The 24,741-nt window shown below is 45.4% G+C and overlaps 1 protein-coding gene across 1 annotated transcript in view; it reads right to left on the bottom strand.

The window, feature by feature from the left end:
- The window catches only part of BRD4 (bromodomain containing 4), a 95,008-nt gene extending 70,782 nt beyond the window's left edge, over positions 1-24,226 (bottom strand). Inside the window, 1 exon segment of the mRNA XM_064381712.1 lies at positions 24,176-24,226. The gene's annotated coding sequence lies outside the window, so the exon portion shown is untranslated.
- Positions 24,227-24,741: the final 515 nt, after the last annotated feature.

Below are 24,741 nucleotides of genomic sequence, written 5' to 3'. Positions count from 1 at the left end.
TCTTCTCCTTGGACATCTCCATCAGAGCTCTTGGGTGACAAGGTGCATTATCAGTGAGTTGTAATATTTGGAAAACAATTTCTCTAAGCAGTAGGTTTCAACAGTGGGCTTAAAATATTCTGTAAATGATATTATAAACAAATGTGCTGTTTTACCATTTATGCAGCACAGGCAGTAGATTTAGCGTAATTCAGAGTTAGCATAATTCTTAAGGCCTCTGGATATTCAGAATGGTGAATGAGCAGTAGCTTTCACTTCAACTCACCAGCTGCAGTTGCCCCTAATGAGAGGCAGCCTGTCCTTTGAAGCCAAGTACTGATTTTTCTCTAGCTATGAAAGTCCTAAATGGCATTATCTTCCAACAGAAGACAATTTTGTCTACACAAAAATGTTTACGGTAGCCACCTTTATCAATTATCTTAGCTATATCTAGATAACTTGCTGCAGTTTTTCCATCAGCACTTGCTGCTTCACCTTGCACTTTTATGTTATGGAGATGGCTTCTTTCCTTAAATCTCATGAACCAACCTCTACTGGCTTCAGACTTTTCTTCTGCGGCTTTATCACCTCTCTCAGCCTCCACAATTCGAATTGAACCTAGTTTTTATGGCCTTGTCTAGATTAGGCTTTGGTGTAAAGGAATATTGTGGCTGGCTTGATCTATCCAGACCACTACAACTTTTTCCATGTCAGTAATAAGGCTGTTTAACTTTATCATTCGGGCATTCACTGAAGCAGCACTTTTTAATTTCCTTTGAGAACTTCTCCTTTGCTTTCACAACCTGGATAACTATCTGGCTCAAGCAGCCTAGCTTTTGGCCTATTTCAGCTTTCAAAATGTGTTCTTGGCCTTTTGTTGTTGCTGTTAAAGAAAGGGTATTGCTCTGTCATCCAGGCTGGAGCGCAGTGGTGTGATCACTGCTGGTTGCAGCCTCAACCTCCTAGGCTCAAGGAATCCTCCCGTCTCAGCCTCCTGAGTAACTGGGATCACAAGCATGTGCCATCACACCTGGCTAATTTTTCCTTTTTTTTTTTTTTTTGTAGAGATGTGGCCTCACTATGTTTCCCAGGCTGGTTTCAAACTCCTGTCCTCAAATGATCCTCCCACCTCTGCCTGCCAAAATGCTAGGATTACAGGCATGAACCACCATGTCTGGCCATTTTAGCTTTTGACTTGGTGTGAGAGATGTGAGACTCTTCCTTTCACTTGAACACTTTAAAGGTCATTATAGGGTTATTAACTGGGCTCATTTCAATATAGTTGTGTCTCAAGGAATAGGGAGGTCTGAGGAGAGGAAAAGAGACGAGAAATAGCCAGTAGCTGGAGCAGTCAGAACTAACATTTCTAGATTAAGGTCACCTTCTTATATGGACATGGTTTGTGGTTCCCCAAAACTACGATACTAACACCCAAAATCATTGATCACAAATTGTAACAGATAATATTCTGAAACATTGAGCACACTACCAAAATGTGACAGAGATGAAGTGAGCACACACTGTTGGAAAAATGTTACTAATACAGACTTGCTCAACACTGGGTCACCACAAATCCTCAATTTGTAAATAAACAAAAAACTGCAATTATCTGCAAAGCACAATAAAATGAGATATAGCTATACATGGAACCAAGACAAATCTGGTAAATTCAAAATTCAGGATGGGCAAGGAAACGAAGTAGGGAAAAGAACACACAGGAAGCAGAGGCGACTGAGTTGTTGAGGCCAAGTCTTCTCAAGTTGGGTGACACAAATCAGAATCACTCAAAATTGAAGTGCCAACCAAACCACTGCACCATTAATCACTGACAGAGCACCTTCAGCAGAGTACGAGCACTGCAGGGTCAGTAGGAGCAATTCTCTCTGCTGTGCTTGACCCTCATCAGTAACAAGCAGAGCTAACCCTGAAGGTGGATGGACTGCTTTTGCTACCCAATCTCACTAACAGAGAAACAGGCTCAAAGATTAGGCAACCTGTTCCAGATCACCGCCAATTTTTCCAAATTCCACTGGGTGAATGTCCATTTTGAGTTTCAGTACCAGTAGTCACATTAGTACTCACCTGCTGACCTGTTTAGGTAGTATATTCCATTTTCAGCAAATTCTAATTGCCCGCATAAAACACACCAGAGGCACAGAGATCTTCAACTCTGCACAAAATGCAACACTGAGTGACTATCTCATACTCTTTCAGGACAAGACGATGCCAAAAACAAAAAAAGCCTGGGTGCAGTAGTAAGTACCTATAGTCCCAGCTACTTGAGAGGCCAAGGAGGGAGGATTGGCTGAGTCCAGGAGTTCTGGGTTATATTGCACTATGCCAATCAGGTGGCTGCACTAAGTTTGGCATCAATGTGGTAACCTCCAGGAGTGGGGACTACCAGATTGCCTAAGAAGGGGTGAACCAGCCCAGGTCGGCCAGGCGTGGTGGCTCACACCTGTAATCCCAGAATTTTGGGAGGCCCAGGCAGGCAAATCGCTTGAGGCCAGGAGTTCAAGACCAGCTTGGCCAATAAGGCAAAACTCCGTCTCTACTAAAAATATAAACATTAACTGGGCATAATGGTATGCGTCTGTAATCCCAACTACTCGGGAGGCTGAGGCAGAAACTGCTTGAACCCAGCAGACAGAGGTTGCAGTGAGCCAAGATTATGCCACTGCACTCCATCCCGGGCAAGAGAGTGAGTCAGACTCCGTCTCAAAAAAAAAAAGGGGGGGGTGGTGGGCGGTGAGAAGGAAAAAAAAGGGGGCAAGTCAAAACTCCCACACTTATGAGTAGTGGGGTCACGCATGTGCATCGCCACTGTACTCCAGCCTGGGTAACACAGTGGAGACCTTATCTCTTAAAAGAGCAGGTTAGGCCGGGCACGGTGGCTCATGTCTGTACTGTCAACAGTTCGGGAGGCAGGCAGACAGCTTGAGGCCAGGAGTTTGAGACCAGCCTGGGAAACATGGTGCATCCCTATCCCTACAAAAGTTAGCTGGGCGTGGCTGTGTGCGGTGGCTCACGTCTGTAGTCCCAACACTTTGGGAGACTGAGGCGGGCAGAACAATTGAGGTCAGGAGTTGAGACCAACCTGGTCAACATGGTAAAACCTTGTCTCTACTAAAAATACAAAAATTAGCCAGACATGGTGGTGGGAGGCTGTAATCTCAGCTACGCAGGAGGCTGAGGTAGAAAAATTCCTTGAATCCACAAGGCCAAGGTTGCAGTGAACTGACATCATGCCACTGCACTCCAGCCTGGGCAACAGAGTGAGACTCCATCTAAAAAAAAAAAGTATATGGCAGTTTAACAATGAGGCACTTCCTGTACAAGTCTTCATCCTCTACCCTCAACCAGAATCTGTTAGGAACAAGTACAGTGAGTGAAATAGGTTCTGACATGTATTTTTAGCCTCAGGTACACGTGTGCTTGTGAGCAAAAACAAGAGGGAGAATGATGTGGATTGGAAGCCTTTAACTCCAAGATCTCAGCACTGTACTGCCTAAAAAGATTAAATCTTTTTTAAATGCACAAAGATACAGACTTAAAATTCTACCTTTTGACCACACCATGACATTCAGGTCTACACAGAGAGCCACCTTGCAATTGGTATGCCACTTGACAAGACTCATCTGAGCATGAGCAGCCACCAAAACCACTGAGAAAATATGACTTGCTAGAAAAAAAAAGAAAAATTAATAAAAAATAGAAAAGATATTTTTAAAAATTATTAAGGCCAGGCGCAGTGGCTCATGCCTGTAATCCCAGCACTTTAGGAGGCAAAGGCAGGCACATCACCTAAGGTCAGGAGTTTGAGAACAGCCTGGCCAATGTGGTAAAACCCCATCTCTACTAAAAATACCAAAATCAGTCAGGCATGGTGGCAGACACCTACAGTCCCAGCTACTTGGGAGGCTGAGGCAGGAAAATTGCTTGAACTTAGGAGGTGGAGGCTGCAGTGAGCTGAGATCGCACCACTGCACTCCAATGGCGACAGAGCGAGACTGCATCTCAAAAAATAAATTAATTTTTAAAAATAATTTTTTAAAAAAACTCACAAGGGCTGGGCATGGTAGCTTATGCCTGTAATCCCAGCACTTTGGGAGGCTGAGGCAGGTGGATCACAAGGTCGGGAGATCAGGACCATCCTGGCTAACATGGTGAAACCCTGTCTCTACTAAAATACAAAAAATCAGCCGGGCGTGGTGGCGCAAGCCTGTAGTCCCAGCTACCTGGAAGGCTGAGGCAGGGGAATCGCTTGAACCAGGAGGTGGAGGTTACAGTGAGCCGAGATTGCGCCACTGCACTCCAGCCTGGTAACAAAGCAAGACTCCGTCTCAAAAAAACAAAAAACAAAAAACCCACAAGATTTATCCTGCAATTGCTGCTCAAAGTGATGATCACAGGGAGAGAATAAAAAGTATAATGGCTAGACGCAGTGGTTCACAGCTGTAATCCCAGCACGCTGGAAGGCCGAGGTGGGCAGATCATGAGGTCAGTAGTTCGAGACCAGCCTGGCCAATCTGGAGAAACCCTGTCTCTACTAAAAATACAAAAATTAGCCAGGTGTGGTGGTGCGCGCCTGTAGCCCCAGCTACTCGGGAGGCGGAGGCAGAAGCATCGCTTGAATCTAGGAGGTGGAGGTTGCAGTGGGCCAAGATGGCACTAATGCACTCCAGACTGGGTGACAGAGTGAGTGAGTCTCCATCTCAAAAAAAAAAAAAAAAAGTATAAGCTGTAACACTGGAGGAAGAAAAATGGCAAAAATAAAAATAAAATAAATTTTTAAAAAAGGGGAAAAAAAGCATAAGCTAAAAATCCTTAAACTTTAAACCTCTGGTAGGTTTAAAAGGAATCTGTGCTATCATCTAAAAGATAACAATTATTGGCAAGGATGTGGAGAAACTGGAGCCCTCATATGTCCAGCAATGTAAAATAGGGCAGCCACTTTAGAAAAGTCTGGCAGTTCCTCAAAAGGTTAAACATAGGTAATGAATGTCCCAGAAATTCCACCCCTACGTATATGCCAAAAGAAGACAAAACATTTCTACACAAAAAGTATGTATGTGGGCACTCACAGAGGTATTATTCATAAGAGCCAAAAAGTAGAAACAAATATCCACAAACTGATGAACGGACGCTAAGGACATAACCAGATTTTCTGAAATTGGTGGTGCGGGGGGGGCAGCTAGGGAAGGGGAATTAAAGATGCTTCCTTTTGGAGGAGCAAACTGTGTAGTGTGGCAATCAATCCTGAGGCTCCATGCTGCCCTTCCAAGGACTGAGGTACCATATCGAAGAACTACAGTGCAAGAGTAAAGGACAAAGCAATCAAGTCATCCAGGCACAAGTCTCAGAACACTGAGTGCAGAGAGAGGCAGAGCTTGCCAATCTGGCTTCACTGGAGGCTCCTCTCACCTCTGCTCCGTCTGCTCAAGAGTCAAGTAAGCGCCCTTGCACTTAAAATATTCCAAAATCTAAGCTGTTCTGGTTACATTCTGAGGCAATGCACAGAGAAATGTTAAATGTTGATTTCATGAGCCTTTTCAGGGTGAAATCAAGACAGAAGCAAACTACTTGCTGTGGAAATTACTGTACAAAGTAGATTGGAGTGAGAAGCCCACTGACAGGATGAGACCTTGGGAATTGAGGAAAGGGACTTTCCTTAAATATGGATTGGATCTCACTACCCAATTTTTATTTAATCAATATAAAGATCCAATCCATACTTATCAGTCTTTTTTTTTTTCTGAAACAACGTCTTGCTCTGTTGCCCAGGCTAGAATGCAGTGGCACAATCTCAGCTCACTGCAACCTTCGCCTCCCAAGTGGCTGGAACTACAGGTGCATGCCACCACATCCAGCTGATTTTTGTATTTTTTATTAGAGATGGGGTTTCACCATGTTGGTCAGGCTGGCCTCGAACTTGTGACCTCAGGTGATCCACCCACCTTGGCCTCCCAAAGTGCTAGGATTACAGGCGTGAGCCACCACACCCCGCTTAAACAGTCCTTTAGGCTGTCCTGACAGATACCTGGCTGGACACTGCTACGCCACTGCTTGAACCATCTGAAACTGTATGTCTACTTTTCACAGGTGCCTAATAAAATATTCCATCCTCAAATCAGTTTTGGCATGGAGGCAGGATATAGGGAATTTAAAGTCCCCGAGCAGGCTTCTGCGATCAAGTTCTTAGTCCTAACCTGTGTTCAAAAAGTAGGCAATAGAGAAAGAGAAATTCACACAGCAGGTAATTTAAAAAAAAAAAAGAAAGAAAGAAAAAAGAAAAAAAGTAGGCAAGATGGCAGGGAGCGGAGGCTCATGCCTGTAATGCCAGCACTTTGGAAGGCTGAGGCAGGTGGATCATCTGAGGGCAGAAGTTCAAGACCAGCCTGGCCAACATGGTAAAACCCTGCCTCTACTAAAAATACAAAAATTAGTTGGGCGTGGTGAAACGGGCCTGTAGTCCCAGCTACTTGAGAGCCTGAGGCTGGAGAATAGCTTGAGCCAGGAGGCAGAGATGGCGCCACTGCACTCCAGCCAGGGCGACAGAGAAAGACTCTGTCTCAAAAAAAAAAAGTGGGCGGCAAGTGGATATTTGTACACTCATGTTCACTGCTGCATTATTCACAACCCAAGTGTCCATTAATAAAGGAGTGGAATTCTGACATGCTACAACACAGATGAACCTGGAGAACATTATGCTTAGTGAAATAAGCCAATCCCAAAAAGACAAATTCTAAGTACTGCCTAATTCTACCTATATGAAGTAACTGCAGTAGTCAAACTCATAGAAACAGAAAGTCGAACACTGGCTCCCACAGGTTGGGGGAAGAAGGGAAAGGGAAATCAAAGGATACAGTGTCAGCTTTGCAAGATGAAAACTTTCTAGCAACCTGCTGCACAACAATATGCACATAGTTAACACTACACTTTAAAATGGTTAGGATGGTACATTTTGTTTTGAACACACACGCACATAGGCAAACGGGTTCAGCCCATATTCCTCAATACTAACATGAGAGAATGCCTTCACAGGCCTGGGTCAAATGAGATGCTATACAGAGCAACTGTTCAATAAACACCCACTACTAATAAAAACAAACGTTGGTCAGGCACAGTAGCTTGCAACTCTTAACCTGTAATCCCAGCACTTTGGGAGGCCAAGGCAAGCGGATCACTTGAACTCAGGAGTTTGAGATCAGCCTGGTCAACCTGGAGAAACCCTGTCTCTACTAAAAATACAAAATTAGCCAGGCGTGATGGAGCACACCTGTAATCTCAGCTACTCTGGAGGCTGAGGTAGGAGAATCACTTAGAACCCGGGAAGCAGAAGATGCAGTGAGCCCAGACTGTGCCACTGCACTCCAGCATGGGCAAGAGAACAAGACTCTGTCTCAAAACAAAACAAACAAACAAAAAAATACCAGGCGCAGCTACTCGGGAGGCTGAGGTGGGAGGACTGCTGGAAGGCGGAGGTTGCAGTGAGCCAAGATTGCACCACTGCACTCCAGCCTGGATGAGAGAGACCCTGTCTCCAAAAAAAAAGTGCAAATGTCATGATATAGGAATAACTATTTAATATATTAATACTTACATTTCACAATCTGCAATCATGTAGTAAAAGCAAGCGGGCTGCATCATTTGCCCTGCAGTCTCCTAGCACATGAATTCAGCAGGCAGGAGGGTGGGCTCCATCCACCTTGCTTACTGCTGACCTCCAGCACCTATACAGTCCCTGGCACTCAGCACAAATAACTGCTCAATTACCAGAAACATCAAGCGCTTATCAGAAAAACCCCATGATGAGGGAGAGGGAGGACTGAATACACAGGCCAAATTCGAGACTCTCCACCTTAGGAACTCAGGGGCCATCCTGCCTGAACCATCAGGTGATATTTTCTCAAGTCATCCCAACTACTGGTTGACCATTCCAGGTGTACCCACCACCGGCACCTTCTAGAACCACGGCTCAGCCTTCAGTATGTGCTTGAACCTTCGTTTGCATTTCACATTTTCCACACACAAAGGTAATGTGCCAAAATGAGCCAGTCCTGCTCCCAAAACCCTGCTCACAAAATGGGGGACGTAGGGATGTGGAGGCATAGAATGAATGAAATGAAAGATATGAGATAAAGCAAATTCCAAAGAGAAGTGGGGAATTTTCTAGGTTCCAAGAACAGAGGGCAAAACTAGAAAACATGATGCTTATCTGGGTCATTGGAGTTCACTCTACAACACATCATTTTGGAAAGAAAAGCCCTTCACCCTTCCCCAGATGAAAGCAAATTCACTAACCTGTGTTCTTACTATACATGGGCCTGGCTTTCTCAAGTCTGGGGCCCTGCTGGGCCTCTATTCCCGACGTCCTATTGTAAGCAGAGATCTCACCCATCCTTCTGGTGATGCCCAATGCCCCCAAGTCTGGTCTAGATGAATCCCTGCATTCCAGGCCTGCACTCCAACTGCTCAAATGACAGTATCCATGAGGATGTCCCACACGCTCCACATGGTTAAGAAACTAAAGTGGCCTCATTTTCTCTAAAACCTGTTAAAGCAGGTTGACAGCAGCGCTACTGAGTGTTCCAAGCCCCCTTCAAAGGCTCACTTACCACAGGGGGCAGTGGCTACCAGGCTGGATAACCCAGCTGCAGAGTGTTCCCAACGCTGCAGCAAGTCCCCCTCCCCTGGACAGCACTGCTTTGGGGTAGTACACTATAAAATAAGTAAAGTCCAAACCAGACCTTGGAAGATGGAGGGAGTGGGGTTTAGGGGACACCTGGAAGAAGTGAAGAATTAAAGGAACTGAATGAGGCAATTGTGTGTGATAGAACCCAGAAGCCCAGGGTGCCACATGATAGGAGTGTAGATCTTATCCCATATGCAGTGGGGTTTCAGGGTGGCATAATCATGCTGCAGTCATATATTCTATTTTCATCCGTACTTTTCAACTAGCTTACTAGCAGCACTGTGTGTGGAGTTTAACCACTTCTACCATTTTCTCTGAACTCAGTTTTTTTTCACAGCTATTCAGAGCCAATTTCCTATGGAAGGAGATCATGTGTCATTTTACAAAGTCAAAGAAAAGACATAAATAAATCACCACCTTTCTAGCACAGGGGCATTAGGATCTTGTGCAACAATCTCCACCACTGGAGACATTATAATCACTGAAACACCTGCCTCACTCAGTCATGTCTACAGTGTACGAAGGACAGACACAGGAAACCTCTCTGTTAACCATCACTCCATATGCAGAATGCAAAACAGTGTCTGATTACCAAGTGTATCCAGCACACACATTGGATGTGGATGTTGACTGAGTCCCATTTGATGTGCCTGAGGCAGGCAGGAAATTCTCTTTGAAAACAGAATCCTTAATGGAGTGGCGGAAGCACCCATGAGCTAGAACTCAATTCTACCCTACAGTAAGCAACACTTCAAGGGCCAGGCATAGTGGCTCACGCCTGTAATCCTAGCATTTTGGGAGGTCGAGGTGTGTGGACCATTTGAGGTCAGAAGTTAAAGACCAGCCTGACAACACAGTGAAGCCTCATCTCTACTAAAAATATGTAAAAATCAGCTGGGTGTGGTAGCGGGCGCCTGAAGTCCCAGCTACTTTGAAGGCTAAGGCATGAGAATCACTTGAACCTGTGAAGTGAAGGCTGCAGCGAGCTGAGATCACACCACTGCACTGTCTCAAAAACAAAAAAGCACTTCAAGACTGAGAAGCTCACCTGAAAGATCATCCAGTTCATACCCTAATTTTAACACACCTGGGGCACCTGGACTAAAGAGGCACTCCAGTTAACTCACTTCCCCCACAACCCTCCCACTTCTGGACTCAAAGACTTTCACAGAGTAGCAAAGGAAAAAATGGAAGTGAAACCAAATCAAAGCAATTTGGTGCTCTAGGGGAAACTTTTTCAAGATGAAGTTAAATTCCCCTCTTGTGACTGTCTTCATGAGTTTCTCATCAAGAAACTCATTAGGGTAGCACTGTTTTTACTAACCAGATGTCTGGGTGAAAAGGAGACCCATCCAGTCAGCATTCTGCATCCCAGTTCTGGCCATCCCCTTACCCTGGTGAGCACCTCCAAGGAACAGTTACTTGCTTTCAGACCTGTCCAGGTCTCTGTTCAAACCTCTGCTGTTGTCACTGAAGAACCAGACTAAACACTAGCCCGCTTCCTGTGCTCCCAATTGGAAGGTCTCTTCCCCTTCAGGCTGCCTGCCTGGACATCTTGGAGAGTACTTCTGTCCTCATTACATATCATCCAAACCATCTGAGTTCATTGAGAGCAAAGCTGAACATGGTGGACTCCCACAGCTTGTAGCACAGCAGTCAAGAGCTAGTGAGCTCTGGAGACAGGTGCTCCCACTTACCAGCTCTGTGACCCTGCAACTCTGCCCAAGTGGCAGCTCCTCAAGCATCAGCTTCCTTATCTGCAAACTGGGATGTACTAGTGGCCAGTGCATACGGTTGTTTCCTGAGGACTTAAGGAACACACAGTAGCTTAGAAATATTCGCTAAAATGGAACAATCAGCAGCAGTGTGCTCAAGCTCAGGGTCTGGGGAGGGGAACATGGCAGCGAAGTGATCAGCTCTGCAGCTCCCTACTACATTATGGTTGACACAGAAATTGGAATGATGGATGTCTGGCTTCACTACTTCAGAATAGGTATGCAGTAAGTACCAGGAAAAAAAAAATTAAGGAAGATGTCAAGCAACCAGTGAGAAAATGTAGTTTTAAACTTACTTTACAGGGAAGCCTACTCATAGGCAGCTATTTGCTACAAACCCTGAACTTTTCAGAGTCAACAATCAAAGATAAGGGCTGCCTTAAGGTGAACAATGGGGGTGGGGGGCGGAGGAAGGCCAGGAGAAAGAGACACAGGCCAGAAAGGGTAACCAGCTCTCACGAGTGCAAAGGACATCAGTTACCAGAGCATACAGGCCCAGAAACTGAAGACAGGCAAGCTACAGGGAGCATGCTGTGCAACTCAAAAGGGCCCAACAGAGAGACCACTCCAACACTGGTAATTTAAAACTGCATTCCTGGGATTACACATAGGCGAGCTATTATTTTGAAATAGATGAACATGAAAGTGGTATTATTTCCAAGCAGCTAATCTGTCAGCTCAATGGTTTCCTACTGTCAAAAGGAAAACAAATGAAGAGTCTCATACACACGCAACTCAATTACTTGGCAGCTTTTTATAAATCAAAATGCTTCAGAGCCAAGTAATTTTTAATGAAGATTATAAATGAAAACAACCTACACAAAGATAGCATCACCTTTCACAAAACTCTTTCACGTACATGATCTTATCTCGAAATACAGAACAGAAAAGCGAAGTTGCTTTAGTTACAAAAATCACGCCTGTAAAGTAAGACTGCAATTCAACTGAGCAGAGAAATGGGATTAATACAAGCCAAGACCAACAGTAAATCAATGAGGGAAAACATCCATTAGCACATACAAGTTTAATCTTCAAACCATAGAGATTAGGTGAAGAAGTCTGTAATACGTGCTATTCTTAAAAGTAGTAAGATTTATTTTCCATCCTCTGACTCAACACTGCCCCAATTACAGAAGTATGAATTATTCAAGTTTATGGCATTGTGCACACTGCCTGGTGTAGCATGTCAATATCCCTAAATATAAGCATGTCATGCTGAAGAATGGTACTTCCCCACAGGCTTTCTTCCTCAATCTGCAGGTTGAAGTGCACGCGTAAGCAAATGTCCCATAGCAAAGAGCAGGCGTTAAGCCACATAAGGGACCACCATCATAAATTTTGTAAGCCTACCCACATCCAACACCACCAGATAAATAACCAGGCTGGCTATGAACCCATTCAGTTACCTTCTGCAACAAAGACTCCATATAAACAGCAAATTACGGAGACAGTTTACAAACAGCAGCAGCTTTAGTGAAGAGCCCTAGTACCAAGACCTTCATCTGCGGCCTCTGCAATAGAACCTTTATGGTACATTCTGAAATTCCTCAACCCCAGGAGAAAGCATAAGCTGACAAAGTTGGGGGCATAGGGGCCTTGGGCAGGTTCACATCATTGCTGACACATTACCTCGCAACTCTGTGAAACCTCTGGAGAATTTTTACAAGGACAAACCAAAATGGGTGCTCCACCCTGTTTCCAAGTCATAAAGTTGTAAATGTCTACAAAAGCAAAATGCATATGAAAACCAGCCAGGCACAGTGGCTCACCCATGTAATCCTAACACTCTGGTAGGCAAAGAAGACAGGAGGCTTGCTCGAGTACAGAAGTTCAAGACCAGTGTGGGCAACACAGTGAGATCTCGTCTCTACAGAAAAACAAAAATAGGCTTGGGAAGCCTGACGCCTATAATCTTAGCACTATGGGAGGCTGAAGTGGGCAGATCACTTGAGCCCAGAGTTGGAGTCTGGGCAACATGGTCAAACCCCATCTCCACAAAAACACAAAAAATTAGCTGGGCATGGTGGTTCACACCAGTAGTCCCAGCTACCTGGGAGGATGAGGTAGGAGGATCACCTAGGCCCAGGAGGCCAATGCTGCAGTGAACGACTGCACTTCAGCCTGGGTGACAGAGTGAGATCTTGTCTCAAAAGATAAATATAAAAACAAGCTAGGTATGGTGACACACACCTGTAGTCCCAGCTACTCAGGAGGCTGAGGCAGGAAAATCGCCTGAACCCAGGAAGCAAAGGTTGCAGTGAGCCAAGATCACACCATTGCACTCCAGCCTAACAGAGCGAGACTCCATCTTAAAAAAAAAAAAAAAAAAAAAGTCTTCAAAGCCATCAAGAGGCAGTGTGAGGTGGCTCATGCCTATAATCCCAGAACTTTGGGAGGCCAATGCAGATGAATTGCTTGAGCCCAGGATTCCAGATCAGACTACCTGAGTAACATGGCAAAACCCTGTCTCTACAAATGAACAAAAAATAAAAATAAATAAAAATAAAAATTAGCCGGGTGTGGTGGCCCATACCTGTAGCCCTAGCTACTCGGGAGGGTGAAGTGGGAGGATTACCTGAGGTTTAGACTACAGTTAGCCATGATCACGCCACTGCACTCCAGCCTGGGCAACAGAGTGAGACTCTGTCTCCAAAACAAAAAAACAAGCCATCAATAGCCTTTTAACCAACATCATAATAAATTTTTCTTCCTCCAAGTAAAATCAGGAAATTCACTCTGGTACCTGGTCTTTACAGTTCAATGTTTATGCATATGTGCATTTTTGTGGAGAGAAGATCCAAAGCATTCATCACATACTTAAGGAGATCTCCAGTCTCCTCTTAAGAAGTGATGATCTGCCGGGCGCAGTGGCTCACGCCTGTAATCCCAGCACTTTGGGAGGCCGAGGCGGGTGGATTACGAGGTCAAGAGATGAGACCATCCTGGTCAACATGGTGAAACCCTGTCTCTACTAAAAATACAAAAAATTAGCTGGGCATGGTGGCGCGTGCCTGTAATCCCAGCTACTCAGGAGGCTGAGGCAGGAGAATTGCCTGAACCCAGGAGGCGGAGATTGCGGTGAGCCGAGACCACGCCATTGCACTCCAGCCTGGGCAACAAGAGCGAAACTCCGTCTCAAAAAAAAAAAAAAAGAAAAAAAAAAAAAAAAGAAGTGATGATCTAAGGAGAAGCAGGGCCAGTCCCATTCTTGGCCACCAGACACAATTATTTTGAGTCCCTTAAAGGACTGAATGTTTCCAACAGTAAGAACTGTAGGAAAACGATTATTACAGTAAGACTTGACACTTGTTTTTGATTATGGAAATCTGAGGAGGCTTTTTGTAGTACTAGAGGAATGCCTAGCAGCAAACTACAAGAACTTGAGTATAGAAACAGTTTAGCAAATAGCCAAATTACAATTGTAGCTTTTGCAGGCACAGAAGATAGATTAATCCCATCTCCTGAAGTAACAATAGTTATTTGTTATTTATATGGGAGAGAGACCTAACAGGACTAATACAATTTCAATCTTGTAAGCATTTATTGAAACTTCTTATCTACCTGGTCTCTTACCCAAGACTTTCCTTAACACTTCCTCATTTCCTGAACACTTCCTCAATAGTCTAAGCTGATTTCACTCCTGGGCTCCTGTCAGGGCTGTTTATTGGCCACCTGCATCTTTCAGCTCACCCAAGTGACTCCTGAGACCTAGTTTAACTTCTCCCAGAGCTCCTTCTATGCCTGACACAGGTAAGATAAACTGTTGTATTTCATCTTCTACAAAACTATTTGGGATACACACATCCTTAATTAACTCTAAACTATCTTCATTTTACCTTTTGTGACTAACTCAATTCTGAACTGATTTCCACTAATTCTGGTTTACATACTAGTATGAAAACCTCCTTTCAGCCATCTAAAATTTCTTGCTTCAAGTTTGGGGGTACATTTTACTTCTAGTATAGAACTCTTGGCCAAGTGTGGTGGTCCATGCATGTAATCCCAGCATTTCAGGAGGCCGAGGATCACCTGAGGTCAGGTGCTCAAGACCAGCCTGGCCAACGGGGTGAAACCCTGCCTCTACTAAAAACACAAAAATTAGCCAGGCATGGTGGCACACGCCTGTAATCCCAGCTACTCCGGAGGCTGAGGCGGGAGAATCACTTGACCCAGGAGGCGGAGGTTGCAATGAGCCAAGATGGCGACACTGTACCCCAGCCTGGGTGACAGAATGAGACATCATCTCAAAAAAAAAAAAAAAAAAAACCTGGTCAACATGGTAAAACCCCGTCTCTACTAAAAACACAAAAAATTAGCTGGGCATGGTGGCGCGTGCCTGTAATCCCAGCTACTCAGGAGGCTGATACAGGAGAATTGCCTGAACCCAGGAGGCGGAGGTTGCGGTGAGCCGAGATCGCGCCATTGCACTCCAAGCCTGGGTAACAAGAGCGAAATTCCGTCTCAAAAAAGAAAAAAGAACTCTGCCAGTTGGACAAAACATCCCATCTAGCATGCCTCAGATCAATTCACGAGATGCTGCTGGAGCTACTACTTGGGTGAGGGAGTGGAGGGCAGAGACTGCTACAGGCGCCATGCTTGATGCAAGCCAGTTAAGCATTCCCATTCTGCACATGGTCAGGGATGGGCAATGATGCAACCTAGAGTCCTCTGCCGTCAGAGGGCACTACTGGGGAGGACTCACTCTTGACCTTGAGGTCAGAACATTAGTGACAGAGAACAAGTTCTGAAGTCATTGTGGAGCCCCTAGATTCTACTACTCCTGAGCCTCATGTCACCATCAGGCAACAAATTCCCTTCTGCTTCAACTAATTTTGTTTATTTATACCAGAGAGAGACCTAATTAATATAACCATTTCCTAACAGTAATCTAAATAAAGTTAGAAGGACAACATCTGAGAATAATGGACAGTGGCTTACCACACATGCGCACAAATGACACTCTATATACTTCTTGTATTGCCTGTGGCAACTAGACCTTCACCACTATATGCTTCTTCAATTTTCCTCACCCCACCCCCTACAAAGCTTCTAAAAAACAGTGAGTACAGGAAAGAAAAGAAACTAATGATCTATGCATTTCATCTGCTACTAGAAGGCATATCCAGGACAGTCATCCTTGGGCAAATGAAGAAACAGGTCACAAAATGGCCAATAAAATAAAATAAGGTACTCATAATTGCCATCAAGTAGCACAGAATATACTCCTCTGACATGATCTCCTCTCCCCAATAAGAAACACATTTTATCATGTACACAACACCTAAAATCAAAGCAAAGGTTTTAGGACATGTCCTTGAAAAGTGTGACACCCTTTCACATTTCCCTTTTCTCTCCTATACACCAATTGCAACCCACTAAATTTGTTTCATGACCCATGGTTTTAAAAACACACGTATAAATAATTATTTTCTTCCAGCTAATTGGGAGGCTGAGGCAAGAGGACCACCTGAACCCAGAAATTCAAGTCCAGCCTGAATAACACAGCAAGACCCCATCTGTTAAAAAAACAAAACAAAACAAACTACTTTCTCTTAAAATCAAGATTCCGATCAAATTTCTCTGGAACCAAAAAACCTATCTGCCCCACTTTATATATGAAAAACTGAGGCTAGAGTGGATAGGCAATGGGTCCAATGACACAGGTGGATGTCCCCTGCTGAGTGTGCCCCAGCCACAGTGTAGAGCCCAGACTAGCACCCTCCACTGGGCTAGCAGGTTCCACCTCCATGTATTTTTTGTTTGTATGTTTCAACTCTCATGATAATGATCTGCTCCCACAAAAATACGTTTCCTCAAACAGCATGGAAAATTTTCTAGTATGAAGTCCCCAAATTTTTCTCACCCTCTTCTCTTTCCTTTACACAAAACCTTGAAAGCTAATCCACCCAGACATGTATGTGTTACTGCCTGAGGAAGAACTCGGGACATTAACCACACACAAGGACAGGATAATTACTACTTCATGTTTCTGAAAATTGTGTAATACCAAGCCAACACCTCTCCCCTCGCGCTGGCTCCACAGTGCACCAGTGTCTCTTGATATAACAACAGCTAGTAACAAAGATTTCAGCCTCGAGCAGAGACCAAGACAAGGAAGGTGACCACGTACACAAAGTAGGACGGGCCTGGACAGCATTTCTCACACTCTTTCAGGAAGACAGCAGAGCCAGCACTCCTTGGTCCCCACCTTTCTCGAGAATCCCAGTCATCTTTATACAATTAGACATGAGGCCCAGGTCAGTACTCACATGGTCTCACTTTTGTCATTGTGCAGGCATACTGATCCCGTTTCACAGAAGAGAAAACTGATGCTTACAGAGATGATGTAACTCCCCTGAGGTCAAGGCCAGAAGTGGGCGGGGCTGGGACTGCACCCAACAGTGAACTCCATGGTGTTCTCTCTCCTCTCCTGGTACACGGCTCCACCCAAGTCCAATCAACCCTATCTGCCACAGCCCAAGTTCCCAGAAACTTCCTACACTGGGCAGAACAGGCTAACACATGTGGTGGGGGGCGGGGATCATACAACAGTCTACACCTAGGATAAATGAAAAACAGAACAAATGTCAAATTTATTCACATTCTCTTAATTTGAAGTTAATGCTTAGATAATGTGACAGCCGTCTAAACAAAATATGTTTCAATTGCATTTCACACAAACAAAAGGGAACCTTTGTGGAACTGGATCCCAAAGACTCCTAGTAACAGTGACTGGAATTAACTGGTTCTTCTGGTCAAAAGGCCCAAAGTCAATCAGCAGTACGACAGGCTCCCAATCAGGACCTCCATACATCCAGCTGCCAGGATCACTCTACCAAAGTTTTCCGGGGAGAACTTACACCCTCCTGGGGACTAGAATCCTTTCACCAAGCCCAGATGCCAATACAATTAGAATCAGGGCCAATGGAGGCCAGAAAAATATGGAAAGATGTTTCTGTGTTCCGGAAAAACTTTGGCCCACCAGTGACTTCTGGCTCCCTGACCATGTCTTTGTCTTCAAATAACCAGGTTTCCATAAGATGGGTAAGTTACCTTTTAGGCTTGAGAATACACTGGGCCAGCTTTCCCCGCTGGATCATTTCCCCGAACTCTGCAGCAAACATCCCAGGATGGATGACCCCAAAGCTGCTGTCCCTCTACTAATCCCATTATCACCACTTTTAATCTCATCATCAGATAAAAACAAACTCAATCCCTCTTTCAAGCACCTCTTCCATTGGTCTCCACTTACAGGTCACTTGGAAGACGTACCTGGAAGAAGCACCTCCGAAGGCACCTGGTGGACCGTAGTGTCACCCAGTGTCATGCCCTGGATCAGCTGATACATCTTCCTGGCTGCCAGCAACTCTACTGGGATCCCTGGCTTCCTCTTCCCACTTCTATTCTGCACTCTGGGTAAGTACAGCAGTAGTTAACCTTGAGAGGGCACAGCACTGCTGCCAAGACCTGTGTTTGTGTGTCCTCTGAGACACGGTCTCATTTTACCCTCATCTGAAAGATGGGCCAGTGGGAAGGCTAAGTGACAGACTGAAAGTCACACAGTGGGTAGCAGGGCCAAGATTCTGAGGCCTCAATATGCTGTACTGGTGTTATCAGTCTTTGTAGCAGGACAGCAAAAATGAGATAGGACTGGATGCCAAGAGGCTGCTCAAGCCCTCCAGGGTCACACTCCCTAGAGCATTCCAGTAACACTGGGCTCATAGTGCCAGGTTAGGAGACTTGATTTCAGGAAACAAAGTCCAACTCTGAGCAGGAAAGGGTAGAAAAGTCAAAGGGCAAGAGCCTAGAGACGCTTCTACTTCTCACCACATTCAAAAAAACACATTTTGTTTTCATACATCATCATTTGTGGGGGAAAAAAATGTTTAAAATCTCACCCCTATAAACAAGACACTGTCTGGAGAAATGAAAATACATGCAACCTTTCCAGAAAATAATTTAAATCAAGTTTTCAAAAATATACACCCATCGATCTAGTGACACCCCCTAATTCTAAGATGAAAAAAAGAGAAAACTTGGAAATTAATGTCCAAATGTCCAAAAATACCAGAATTAAGTTATGGCACATTCACAGGATAGCTAAGCAGCCAGTTAAAATGGAACATTTTGGGAATGTTCATAATATAGCATTTAATTTAAAAAAAAAAAAAAAGGCCAGGAGAGGCTGGGTGCACTGGCTCATGCCTGTAATCCCAACACTTTGGGAGGCTGAGGCGGGCGATCACCTGAGGTCATGAGACCAGCCTGGCCAACATGGTGAAACTCCGCCTCTACTAAAAATACAAAAATTAGCTGGGCATAGTGGCAGGTGCCTGTAGTCCCAGCTACTCAGGAGGCAAAGGTAGCAGTAAGCCAATCTCTCCATGGATGACAGAGCACGACTCCAGCATGGGTAACAGAGCGAAAGTGTCTCAAAAAAAAAAAAAAAAAAAAGAAAAAAGAACTTCACTACAGATACAGAAAAATGACTGGAAAAAAGTGAATTAAGAGACGATTTTTACCATCATTTTAACATTCTATACTTTCCAAGTGCCTTAAAATGACCATGCATACTTTTGTTTAAAGAAAAAAAAAAAAAAAAGTCTTACAATCTCCTTTTCAAATGATGTGGACCAACCAATGTTCCCCTTCAGGGCGTAGACAAGAATGAGACAGATGGCTGCTTTGCCCTAACCCTGACACTGGACTCTCTTCCTCTACTTCTTCAGAGTGGAATGTATCCCATGAATTAGGCTAGGACATGGGGACATGGTTTAATTGAGGTGGGTAGCCTGTTCAGACTGAAAACAAATTGCTTTAAAACATTACCCTTTACAGTAACAGAAGTGCCAGTATGGGGTGCACCTTCAAGGCTGTTCTCCATGGAGTAGCATTTCAAACTGTTCTGTAACCATGCACAATTTAAAAAAACCAAACGGTGACCAAACCACACAGGCAGTAAGATTACAACACGTCAACCTGCTGATATCTATCCCTGCAGTTCCATTTCCTCATTCATTTAAATAGTTACTCAGTATCCCATTAAGCTTTAATTTTAACCCTTCTACCTAAGTACTAGAAAAATCAATGCCATTAGAGTCACTGTCCATCCTTGAAAACTTAAATGTAGACATATGACCCAGCTATTCCACTCCCAGATATCTGTCCCAGAGAAAAATCTGTACACAGGCCACGTGCGGTGGCTCACACCTGTAACCCCAGAACTTTGGGAGGCTGAGGTGGAATCACCTGAGATCAGGAGTTCAAGACCAGCCCAACCAACATGGAGAAACCCCGTCTCTACTAAAAATACGAAATTAGCCAGGCATGGTGGCGCATGCCTGTCATCCCAGCTATTCTGGAGGCTGAGGCAGGAGAAATCACTTGAACCCAGGAGGCAGAGGTTGCGCTGAGCTGAGATCATGCCATTTCACTCCAGCCTGGGCAACAAGAACATAACTCCGTCTCAAAAAATAAAAAAATAAAATCTGTACACAAAAGGCCAGGCACTATGGCTCACACCTGTAATCCCGGCACTTTGGGAGGCCAAAGCAGGTGGATGACTTGAGCGCACGAGTTCAAGACCAGCCTAGCCAACATGGTGAAACACAGTCACTACTAAAAATACAAAAATTAGCCAGACATGGTGGCCGGCACCTGTAATCCCAACTACTTGGGAGGTTGAGACAGGAGAATCGCTTGAACCCATGAGGTGGAGGCTGCAGTAAGCTGAGATTTTGCCACTGCAATCCAGCCTGGGCGACGGAGAGAAGACCTCATCTCAAAAAAAAAAAAAAAAAAAAGTACACAAATGTGTTTTAACAGCACTATTCACAATTGCCAAAAAGTGAAAACAACCCAAATGTTCACCACTAATGAATGGGTAAACAAAATGCAGCAGAGCCATTTAATAAAAAATGCAGTTATAAAAAGGAATGAAGTACTGATTCATGCTACACATCATGAACCTTTTGAAGACAGTACAGTGAGTGAAAGATGCCAGGCACAAAAAGTTACATATTGTAGGATTCCTGAAATATCCAGAACCAGCAGATGTATAGAGACAGAGTATATGAGTGGTTTCCAGGGGCTAAGGGGGCAGGAGGGTGGGGAATGACATGTAATGAATTTCTTCTGGGGGGTGGAAATGTCCTTAAATTGGTTGCAGTGATGGCTGCAAATCTCTGTGAACATATTTAAGAACTGATGACTGTATCATATACAATACAATGTTTATCTCAAAATTGTTATTTTTTAAAAAAAGTTTGGTAGGATTTTTTAATAGTATTATGCTCAAATTATACATGATATTCAATAAACGTGGGGAGTGAACACATTAATAATAAAGACTATATATATTAAAGTCATTATATAAACATCTTTTGGTCTTTGTACATAGTAAGGGCTCAGGGACTAACTGTAAAGACAGACTGGCCAATCATGCACACACAAAGTCAAAATACTTAAAAATCACTTTTTTAAAAGTGATCAGGTTTTTACTGACAACATGAGATTCGCATTAAGAAATGCTACCTATGTGTGTATCACGCACTTCATCTCCCTCTTAAAAATACTTTTTGCAGGTGAGGGTTGCACCACAGCACAAAGTCACTCACCCCACTTCAAACTGTTAAGTGGGAAATGTACAGTAGTGCGTGGAAACACTGCACGCCAGGCTGCTCGGACTAGTAATAAGCTTACTGCAATTCCAGGGGACCTCGTCGTCATCTTAGTTAAAACTCACATTCCTTGTAAGTCACTACTGAACAATTATGTTCACGACTAACAACATTTTCAAAGAGAGATTTGGCATTAGAGCATGCAAAATTCTTGCATACTCAATTATTTCTCTGGTTTTTACTCACTGAAAGACTATTTAAGGTGCTATTTTCAGGAATAAGATACAAAAGAAAAAAACAGCCAAAGCCAAGAAAACAAAACCCTGTCCTCATCAAACTTACATTCCGTCTTTTTTTTTTTTTTTTGAGACGGAGTCACGCTCTGTCGCCCAGGCTGGAATGCAATGGCGAGATCTTGGCTCACGGAAACCTCCGCCTCCCGGGTTCAAGGAACTCTCCTGCTTTAGCTCCCTAGTAGCCGGGATTATAGGCGCCTGCCACCACGCCCGGCTCATTTTGTATTTTAAGTAGAGATAGGGTTTCTCCATGTCGGTCAGGCTGGTCTTGAACTCCCGACCTCATGAGATTCACCCGCCTTGCTGCCTTGGTCTCCCACAGTGCTGGAATTACAGGTGTGAGCCACAGCACCCAGCCCATCTTTTTTTTTTGAGTTAACAAGGAAGTTTTTTCTTTCCAAACTTGTCTTTTATGTATTAAATGTTAGCACCAACAAGGTATTTCCCCCACAATTCTCACCTTGCAAATGTACTCTTCTCTAAATACTAAAAATCACAGAGATTTATAAAACATTAGGAGCAGCCTCCAATGACAGGCTTATCTTTCTTTTTACCAATTTGCCAGGACCATAAAGACAAACATGCTCTACTCTACAAGTTTATTCAAAATCAGAAACCAAAACGTTTTACATTCACAAAACAAGACAGACATTAGGTTGTCAGAAGCAGATTTAACCGCCCAGGGTCTTCGAATCACTGAGGTGCCAAATGGTTTTTTGCTTTAAAAACAGAACAAAATTCAATCTCTCTCTCAAATCTGTAAATCTCAAGTCATTCAATAACCTGACTGTGAAACAAGAAAATATTGTTACCCTCAGCTCCTAAAGCAAAAGTGCAATTTAGTACAAAGATCACAACAACTGGCAAAAAGGCAACTTTTGGAAACAAAGTCTAAATTCCTTTAAACAATTCAATAATTTAGTGGAAATTTTACTAAGTGGCCAGTGAGTCTCTTGCAATTCTTAGCTACCCTGCCCCGCTGTCAACCAGACTAGCGAAGCTAAGCATACAGCACCCAAGAAAAGCCAAACAATCCTTAAAATGCAGCAACTATCTTCCTATCTTTCATCTGTAGGCAAAGTTCCTTATCTTCAGCAATTCCACTGGGCAAGATACACGGAGGTGGGCTCGACTCCTCCCAGTTAAGACCAGTTAAAGCCATTCTAATAAGACCAGCTTATTCCAGCTTGAGCCTTTAGATAACTAAGTTTCCTACTAAAGTCAGATGTATGGAGGATAACAGAGACAGCAATACATTTTGTTTCAGGTTAGGCTTTGCCTTCTCCATTTGATCAATGGAAACCATGAGTGGTTTATCTTTCCCTGGTTGAAGTTTTTTGGGGGGAAGCAGCTGGTTATCTACAACCCATCAGTGGAAAAATAATCCCCATCCAAAATGAACAGAAATAAATGTTTTATTAAATTATTGGCGGCCGGGAGAGGTAGCTCACGCCTGTAATCTCAACACTTTGGAAGTCTGAGGCGGACGGATCATCTGAAGTCAGGAGTTCGAGACCAGCCTGACCAACATGGTGAAACCCCGTCTCTACTAAAAATACAAAATTTAGCTGGGCGCTGTGGCAGGCGCCTGTAATCCAGGTACTGGGGAGGCTGAGGCAGGAGAATCGCTTGAAGCGGGGAGGCAGAGGTTGCAGTGATCGCGCCACTGCACTACAGCCTGGGCGACAGACACTCCATTGCCCCCGCCCAAAAAAAAGTATTGGCAAGGTCATAAAACAGATTGTGCCACCAAAAACCTTCTTCAAATTGAAAACACATTGATAAACCCTTTTGAATATTGCTTTCTTTACAACTTCTAAAGACTACAAATTCCTTGGAATTTGTAGGAAACTTGACAGCTCCATTCATTAAAAAAAAAAAAAAAAAAAAAACTCCTGACCATTATTAGAGCCTCAGAGCCACTGGCTTAGAGATAAACTGCGACTTGGTTTTTGGAACTACGGACTGTTACAGTCCCGTCGAAGGTAAGCAAAGACATTCCAATTCTCCCGTGACATAGATTCCAAAGGGTCACTTGCATCCAACACGCACACAGAGAAATGAGCCCAATGACAAGACCAGAAACCTCACCAGGCTGCACGAAACGTAAAGAAGGTAAACAAGCAAATAAAAATCTTAAAAAATCAAGCGTGGTCTTGAGTAAAAGGCAGGTCAGCCACCCAACAGAAGCACATGACTCATGCACGGGCCTGAAGTATTTACACCGTCCACTACACCAGAGGGGGGTTTCCCATCTTCATGAAAGGCCAAGCCTTGGGGGCATCTCAGCCGGTGAAGCCGTGCCATTTCCGTTTGGAAGGAAGGGGATCATTTTATTTCGCTGAATCACAACTCCCCTACGTCCCCACGCCAAACCACCACCACAGCCATACACGACACTGCAAATAAATGAAGCCGTTGCAGGGACGCCGGCGAGCACCGACCGAGCAAAACAAAGCGCCCAGCAAGGGGCTACCAGGCTGGGAGTGGGTGCGTCAGGAGGGCCAAGCTCACCCCCCCGGGGCACCGCTCCCGCCCTCTGGGGCCTGTCCTCCGACCAGCGTGAAGCGGCAATCACCTCCTTCCGGAGAGAACCTGCCCCTTTCTCCACAGGGCTCCCGAGACCACCAGGAAGGTGAGGTGATGGGGGCGGGGGCTAGGTGCCCCGGCCCAGGCAAAAGAACCTGAGTGCCAGAGTGAGAGCGCGTCGGGCCCAGCCCACGTGAGCGCCGGGGCAGGGCCCGCGCCCGCTTAGAGGACCGCAGACGGGGACAGCGGCGCTCGCGGGCCCCGCGCCAGGCCCGGACTTACCCGGGCCGGGCGCGCCGCAAACCCCACGGCGGCCGCTTCCTCCTCCTCCTCCTCCTCACTTGACAAAATGGCGGCGGCAGGAAGTGCCGGGCGCCTCGGCCCGCCCCCCGCCCGCCCCCGGCCGCCCGCCCCGCCGCGGCGCCCGCGCCCCCAGCCCGCGCCCCACCGGCTGGCCCGAGTCCGGGTCCAACAGCACCAACGGCGGAGCGGCCACGAGCGATCCCGCCGCCCCGAGGCAACGACGCAGGCCGTCCTGGCCCGGCGCGAGCAGCGCGCGAGGCCAGCAGGCCCGAGCCCGCGTAGCCCCGGTCTCCCCGCCCCCGCGCCGCGCCGATGGCGTAGGTGGCGGCGCACCGGCCCCATTACGCAATGCAGGTTACGCGGGCCGCGCCGCGAGCCCCCGCCGGTCGCCCCGCGCCGGCCGCCGCCCCGAACAGCACCGGTCCTCACCTGAGACGCTAGGCCGCACGCCGCCCCCGCCTGCCGTCAGCCCGCTGCCGTCGCCCGCTCCCCGGGCTCCTGCGCGGCGCCGGGGCCCGCCCGCCGTGCCCGCCGCTCCGCCGAGC

The sequence above is a fragment of the Aotus nancymaae genome, unplaced genomic scaffold (assembly GCF_030222135.1).
Source record: "Aotus nancymaae isolate 86718 unplaced genomic scaffold, 86718_ANA_hifiasm-v0.15.2.pri h1tg000028l, whole genome shotgun sequence".
Taxonomy (NCBI): Eukaryota; Metazoa; Chordata; class Mammalia; order Primates; family Aotidae; genus Aotus; species Aotus nancymaae.
The sequence above is the reverse complement of the archived record's forward strand: the minus strand, read 5'-3'. Positions and strand labels throughout refer to the sequence as shown.